The following is an 8,588-nucleotide window of genomic DNA, read 5'->3' as shown; positions in this document are numbered from 1 at the left end:
TAACTGGCTACTTTCACGATTACAGCAGCAGGACAAAGACATGCACCAACATAGGCAAAGATGACTACTTTGTATCAAGGAGCACAGACAGGACTCAATGTCCAGGGCCTTTACCTTCATCCTCTTTCATGCCACTTTGCAGGAAACTATTTCATGTAGCCTCCTTCACAAAAAATGATGGAAATCTCTATAGGTATATATATAATAAAAATAACAAAAGCAATATCCCTGGCAAAGAAAATTAAGGCAATTTCTGAGACACCAGAAGGTCAAAACATAATGCTGACATTAAACCCAAATGCAGCTGTAAGCTTCCAAAATTAACTGCTGGCTAATCACAACAATAAAACACAGGGAAAACCATCATATGTTTATTAACACAACATCTGCAGGTCTGAACACAGGGATCACTTCTTGATCTGACTGATTCACAAAAATGCCCAAGTTACAAGAGTTTAGATTTGTTCAGTAGTGATTGACAGAGTGTGCAAACATGGTCAGTCCATTTAGGTTTCTAGTCTAAACTTGTGTTTAAGCAAAAAAGAAATTAAACATCAGTTCACTAACTGCTTAAATAAGAAATACACAGCACAGTTAAGACAGCTGAATAACCTGCATTCCCTTCCTGTCCCCTAAAGCAAACCATCCTACTATATTCTGGTCAACATACGCAAAATGCTACTGCTTTTCAATCACATCTATTGAACTTTTATCTTTCTTACTTGGGGGACCCTCTTCTTCTGGAAGCTAGAGTACAATCTGGGTTTTCATTTCTAGTCACTAATATACTTATGAAAATAAAAGACAAGATTTTGTCTTTCAATACCATGGTCCATTCTGAAATACTGTACTTATCACAAAGACAGCTCAAAGCCATGAGGAATCTGATCCAGATTACTAGTTTGCTGCTATGAAGTGGCAACTGATGCTCAGCACTTCCCAGATGCATTTAGGACTCTAATGGGTATTTAAACACACATTGAAACATCTGTTCCTTGTACTCATTCGGTCACTTATCCAATATAAACACTGGGTATGTTTTTGTTTCCTTTTTGTATTTACCTTATCCTCTATCCAATAAACTGTGAGCCCAAAATGATAACATAACCTAAGCAAAAAACAGGTATCAAAGCAATGAAAATATTATTTTTGAAAGGTCACACTTTCAATTGTATCATAAAAGCAGCAAAAGTAACTTTGCCTTTCAGATTCCTTGACCACCTCTCCCCTCCCTCCAGGCCTCTTATACCGGTTCAGGTGAGCATACAAGGCTTCATTTTCACAGTGTTTCTGTATGCTTCTCTATGTCTCCCAGAGAAGAAGTTTCTTACATTTCTTCACTTCCATAATATTAGATGGGTTGACTACTCTCAGAAAAGTGGAGTAAGACCAATTATTTTAAAATGTGTTGTCTTGACCTGTGGGCATCAAGAAATGGGGCGCTTGGTTCATTTGGTGGGCTGCTCAAAAGATTAAACCCTCTTTGTGAAAAATGTGTAATCTACTTCCACAAAATGCCTTGATTCAGACATTTCCCAAACTTTTCATAATCTTGCTTTCCATAAGCCTGTAGGATTCTTGGTCATCCAGTATGTGATGCTGGGAAGGTTCCTTCAGCTGTTAAATGGCTTCTCAGACCTGTCCTTTTGATATGTTAACCAGGATAGAGAGCTCTTTTGACCCTAATGTCACCCTGGTGGCATCGCTCTGCCCTCCCCCAGTTTCTGATGTCCTTACACCAATATCAACACAATAAGTAGTTTTCCAGCATCTGCCATGTCACATTTCAAAGTAAAATCACACCTTTCCTTTGCCCAATTGTTATACACCCAAGGGTCTCACTTTCTGCCAGAAGAGTTGTTAGCTACTTCTCTTCCTCACCTGCCAAGCTGCAAATTCATCTCAGTCACTGCATGTCGTTTCCCATGCACAGAGGACCTGTAGTTCTTACTCCTAAGTGACTTTGAATATGTTTCAATAAGATCAAGTATAACATAAATGCTTATAATCAATACAGATCACTCAGTATCAGCACTTTATTGTCCTCATTTTATACTTCTCCAAACAGTGGCACACAGGTATTTTAAGAGTAGAGATTTTATATGAATTTTCAAAACACTAATGAAAATCCTTAATAACATTTTTAAAGTGCTGGTCCCTGCAGAACTTGACTAGAAGCATTTCCATTCCGTGATGAGTCTCTATTGACAGTCTTTCTGAGAACAGGGAGTTCTATTCCATTTATTGTGTTGTATGATACATTACATAGTTCTTAGCAAAGCTATTACAACTGGAAAACATATCCAAACAAATGAAAGCTCTGTATTTTAGAGCACCAAGGGACAAATCCTCTTCTCTCTGAAATCAAGTAGAGACTGGGAATGTTTTTTGTTGAGAGCAAGAGCAGTCACAATCTAAGAAAACTAAACCGCAACTCACTCCTATATTGCCACACTCACAGAGGAAATTAATTTGTAGCAGTCAGCAGCACCTTTTCCTCTAAGCCAAGGTGACAATAATCTGTGTAATCTATGCAAAATCTATGTATTCTGAATATTATATGAACAAAATAAATTTATCAGAAATATATATATACCAAAATATTAGCTGAATCTATGTAATCTGAATAATATCGGAACAAAAATCTATGTAATATGAACAACATTAGTCAACTGAGAGTTTTTAGTGGATTTAACTAAAACAACCATTAGCATTCACAAGTATAGACGGCAAGTCAGGACTGAATAGCAACCTACCTTGAAAAACAAAACAAAGCAAAGGAAATTAAGCCACAATTATTTTTTTTCTAAGTGTATTACTTTACAGGTGGAATAAATTCACTCCATTACCATATTAATGGACCATCATGCCAAAAAGTATGATATTCAGCTGAAAGGTGATGTTTAAATATAATTGTCCAACAAAATACACAGCACAAGATAAAAACAAACAGACCCCCTCCTACCATTTAAAGGAAACACTAGTGAAAACCTAATGAGAAACAATGAAAGTCAATAGGCTTTTGTGGTCCTGGTGAAGATGAGGTCGCTGCCTGGCCCTTCTCACCATCACTCAGAAGTTTTTACTGAACAGATAAGCAGGAGTAGGAGGCAGCCTTATTTGCAACACATTCAAAGAAAGATAAGATGCAGCTCAGTGCACCACCTAAAACAGGGAATGTCTAAGCGTCTATCTACTGCTCTCTGCTTCTCTAGCGACCTTGGCTGCTCTTCCCTGTTATGTGTAAGCATCTTCCAAGATATGAGAGGGCCCTGTCTCAAAACATGCTGATTCAACGTGATCATCCTCCTGGTGTCATGGAGCAAAAATAAAACAAATTTTGGAAACAATGGTGGCTTTTTCTCTTACCTTAGGAGACTGCTAACATGCTCCAAAGGTTTTATTTCACTATCTCATAATGAAGATGTTAGGGTTGCCCTGGCTCCATAGCTGCACTTCTGAATTTTAGAGCCCCGAAGCTTGGCAGCAGCATAACCCTCTTGGGCAAAAATAGATGTGTGAGAAGACAAAAATAGCAATAATCTGTAACTACGTAGGAAAAATCAGTTTTAATCTTATTCCAACTCATTATAGTTAATTGTTGATACCTCCAGCAGTGGGTTACACAAAAAAAAGTAAACAAGTACATGATCTCTAGCTATTACATAAAAGTGATCTCGTTTAAGTCCCTTAAGATCTGCCAAGAAACCAACAGTAGTACTGGGAATGGCAGACACAGCCTCTGCTAGACTGCAGAGTACTACAGGCAGCATCTATCACCCAGTGGGGCTGGAATCAATAAAACAACCATGTTCAACTGTCAAGAGAGTCCCTTCACCAGGCACTTTCCAGGATGCAATGAGCATATAGCCTGTGTACTTTGGGAGCCACTATCACACAATGATTTTCTATTCCTCTGGGCTTGCAAAGTCACCCAATAGAAGCAGAGAGATTCTGTACTACACTGAATCCTCAAACTGTTTACTGCCAACCTGGCACTCCTGTCCCAACCCCACACAACTGAACCAGGGGTCTAATTTATGTGGCAGTGCTATAGGCACAACAGCTACCACTCATGAGTGAGAGTCCAGCTGAATTCCCTGCACAAAACACAGGGCTGCTGCCTGGCAGCTGGAACAAAACCAAGCCACACCAGTGTGTTTTGTAAACTCAGTGTAGCTAATACCAAAAACTCAAATAAACCCAGAAACAAACAAAAACCAAAACAAAGACACCAACCAACCAATCAACCAACCAAAAAAACCAGGAACCTGTTTAAGTCCTCTTAGAGCACTCTCTTCTCAAGGAAGCTGCACTTAAAATGTCCAGGTTTATGCTTAGTGAGTTTAACTTGATTAGCAATTACATTAATGTCGATCCAAAGTGAACCCAATAATTTCCAATGAGGCATTTTACTTTGACACTGAACAGCAGAATTTGACCTCTTGTGTTTCGTAACTGACTTTTTAAAATGAAAGAAACATGAGGTGAGGACTAAAATAAATATTTATTTCTTCCTTACGTCAAGAAAATTAGACATATAAGTTAGAGCATAGTATAATATTCCCTGGCAAAAAGTGTGCATGCCCATTGTCACTGAGCACAGGATAGTGCCATGGGGTAAGCCAAACCCTGCAACTTCTCAGAAATAAATTTCCACTGTTCCAACTACTTGAGAACATGTTCCCGAAATTCAGGAAACACACTGCTAATTATTTCCTCTAAGGTACTCAGCCAGTGGACTTCAAAATGCACATGTAAGCAGAGTAAGCTATTCTTCACTTGCGGCATTGGGAATTCATAAAAAAGGTACAGGTATCTTAATCAATATACTGCAAGTTAAAGCACATTAAGCAATCACATGTAGGACTATTCAGAAGGAGAGAGTGAGACTCACCCAGCTAGATACAGTCAGTGACATCTGAGCAAGCTCTGACTCTGTTTATATGAAGAGAACCCAATGTTTATTCTAGAGCGCATCCCTTCTAGCCTAGGACACTGGAATCCCTTTGAGGATTTTCTTATGAAAGGTCTGTTTCTTCTCTTCACCAACCATCAGGAGAGTCTAGGGAAGAGAGGTCTCATACTTGTGTGTGGAGATTACAGGAGAGAGTTAATATTGTGAGAGAGGAGACAACAGGTCAGGGAGAGGCATTCTCAGTTGGATGCTGGGCACTAATAAAGGGGGTGACGAGCCTCTAAAAGTATTTTCTCCACTTGTGGATCACTCTTTAACTCCTGGAAAAAAACTACTAAATTAATTTCAACTCAAACGACACCTATGTCATAGTTATTTCATAAAGGGACATTTGTTCATGGCTTGAGCATTTTGAAATGAGATTTAACATGACCTAACTTTAGATATTTGTTTGACTTTCCACCCTCCAGTTTCTCCAGTTACCCACTCTCACGGTCATTTCCCCAAAGGGAAGAACATCAGATAAAAAGCCTATGTATAAAAATTCATCCCACCTTTCCAGGGAGAGGGACACAGGGTTATTTCTTGCCTTTGGTTGTGCTCATCAGTTTTTTTCATAAATATTTTGCAATAATAACTGCTTAACCATATCATGGCATTAGCAGAAGCTTCTCACACATTTTATGCTATTTCAATATCTTCTTTCAGTGATAATTCGGGTTCTTGTACATTTGCATGGATGTACCTCCACGTAGATGCAGCATGAGACTGAACTGTTAACGTTTTAACTGATGTGACCATTCTTGAAAAGGAAAGGTGGTGTGCAGACCCACAACGGGGACAGCCACTCAACCACAATTACATCCCTCTAAATAATTTCCACTGAAAAAAGTTCTTTCCTTAAAAATCATTAGCCAAAAAAGGTCTTTTTGCAGTTTATATTAACCCCCACCACCATGACTGACAGTAACTGCCTCCTACATCACTGCAGCTCCACCGGCTGCTGACCTTATGTTATCTACAGCACGGGCAGGATCCATATTGCCCACAGCTACATCTGGAAAGCAGGCTGCAGAGAAAACAATCAATCAAGAACCTAATTCTGGCAAATCAGCACTGCCATTCATCTTGGACTTGAGCAATACATACACTGGATATATACAGTAACACTGGAGACAGTCAAACATATACCACACTCTAGGACCATGAAGATGAAGGATAGGTTTACCCACTGAATTGTGAATGTGCAAAGTCAGTTTCCCAAAGCTGCTGTGCTACCTAAAGGGCAGATCACATGAACCCTGAAGAGCACAATCCTACGTTCCCATAAGTTTCTGAAAAGCAGCTGTACAATGCTTGTAAGGTTTCTAGCAAGCACATAGTTCACAAGCACAATCTGCCAGGCTTATTAGCACAGGGGCCTGGGGCAATGAGAGAACAAATGGAAACTTTCAAATACACGCAAGAAAAAGGTAAGATAAAATTGAAAGCTTGATGGGTTTTTTCTCCTGTAAATTCTCTCATTTTTTCCTCAAGGACAGCATATAAACGTGTACGTTACAGCCCATGTGATCAGACACTCTCTCAAGAACTATAAACAATGTAGCTATGAGTCATTATTAGGCTGGAATTGCATTCAAGTTCTTTCCCACTGACTCATCATATGGATCGTTTGTCTGGTCTTTTGCCTTCCCCACTCCCTTCACTCCCCCAGAGATAATACGCGACCACTTCCCAAAATTTCAGCAGTAGTGTGGTTTGCAGTGCACATCCCAGCTCTTGCAGGCAGGTGACAACAGCAGTCTGCAGCGCTACACACACAGGCGCTAAGCTCACGCCCCTACAACACCCCCAGCCGTCTGCCAGAGGCTGTCAGCTCCCCAGCACTGCCTCCCACGGTGTCTCAGGCATTGTGGTCTGACATGACACAAATCTACCAACCCTAACAACTTCTGCTAATTTTGAGCAAGAGTCAGAAAAGCCATTTCTGCCACCTCACCTACCAGGATGGTAACTGCTCGCTAAGTGAAGGAAGAAGGGGGTTTGGTTAGTTACACATCTTAACCCATTGCATCTAGGACAGACTAAGCAATACATCAGTCAAAGCTGTCATCTTTCATTTAAAAGAGAAAGGTAAAGCTAGTTCCTAGCCTCCACAGTCATAGAAAAAAATGTGTTGAAGTTTATGACTTCCAAATCTTCAAAGGCAGATTGTAAATAAAAGTGCTGACATTTATTGCTTTTAAGCAAATCACATACTGGAGTGTGACTCATGAGCACTGGAACTAGCAAGAGCCGAGGCAATCATGTTGAGAATGAGATCATGATGCAGTAGGTGTGCAGCATTCTCTTTTCAGCCTATTCACTATCTCTATTCTCCAGTAATAAAGAAGAAAGTTTCTTTTCAGTCAATAATAAAGACTTTAATGTGCCTTCTGATGCCTATGGAAATAATAAAAAGTACATTTCTGCTTCCCTGAGAAAGCTTTTGACACATACTTGATCTCATAAAATACCAAAGGGCACATGACGTATTCACATGAATAAGTCAAAAGGCTTCATGGTACTCATAACAGCAAAATTAGGACTGTGCAAAGCTGAGGTCTTAAATTTTAAAACATTGTAACTCCAATCTTCCTTTTATTGATTGTGAACTGCTTACAAAGGGATGCTCCTGCAGATAGGGGGTTGGAACAAAAGGGGCAAGAAAAGGAAATTACATATCTGTACTGCAGAATTAGTCATGGGGTTACATCAGTAACATTCAGGAGACATTTTGTACACTTATCAGGTTGGCTTGAAATTAACTTCTACTTCAGTAAACTCTATGAATAGTGATTTCGAATTTGAATGACATGCATGTATTTTTCTACTGAATAATTGCAAAACCTATCACTTTCAGTATTCAGAGCCAGTGTTCTGCTGTTCATGATGCAGGACTTGTCAATTCTGCAAGCAACAATAATTTAGATAGTTACAGGAACATTTGGATAAGCAATCAAGCAGATATATTTGTTCAGCTGTCCCTTCTAAAATGTACTTACGTATTTGCAACATGTTTTTTCTCAGTTATATTACAAATGTCTCACCTATATTAAATGTATCCGGACAACAAGGTACGATAAATAACAACAAAATTTAGAGTTCGGTACCTTCATCACACAGAAACAGATCATTTACAAACATTGAACTAAATTATCCTTTGCTTTAATGTCACCGTGATTCAGGCTGATATTGTCCTTTCCACTGCCTTCTTTTTTCCCTACTGATCTCCAGTCTACAAACAGAATGACCTTATGCTGTCTGGAAGCTAGGCATTTAAGACAATAGGCTGCAAACGGCAAAGGAAGCAAGCAGATGGGAGTTTAAAAAGAAATTATTATAATAAAGGCTATATTTAAGGGTGGAATTGCAAAAGTTAATTATCACTAGTATATAGTTATAGCATTAGATGTACCCCATGAGTAGCTTGATTTTAATTTGCAGTTAGGATATAGAGTTTTTCACACTTTAAGACAAATGTCTAATTTACACACTATAGAACTTGAATGTTACCATTCCGAGCAACTGTTCTGGTGCACTCATCTAGGGAATGGTGCTAGGCTCAACTGAAATGGATCTTTTGGTGATTGTTCAGCCAACTGCTTACCAGAAACCAGAGACATCTCTC

Source organism: Empidonax traillii, unplaced genomic scaffold (assembly GCF_003031625.1).
Source record: "Empidonax traillii isolate 1590-97213 ecotype Southwest subspecies unplaced genomic scaffold, ASM303162v1 scaffold564:size436517, whole genome shotgun sequence".
NCBI lineage: Eukaryota > Metazoa > Chordata > Aves > Passeriformes > Tyrannidae > Empidonax > Empidonax traillii.
The sequence above is the reverse complement of the archived record's forward strand: the minus strand, read 5'-3'. Positions refer to the sequence as shown.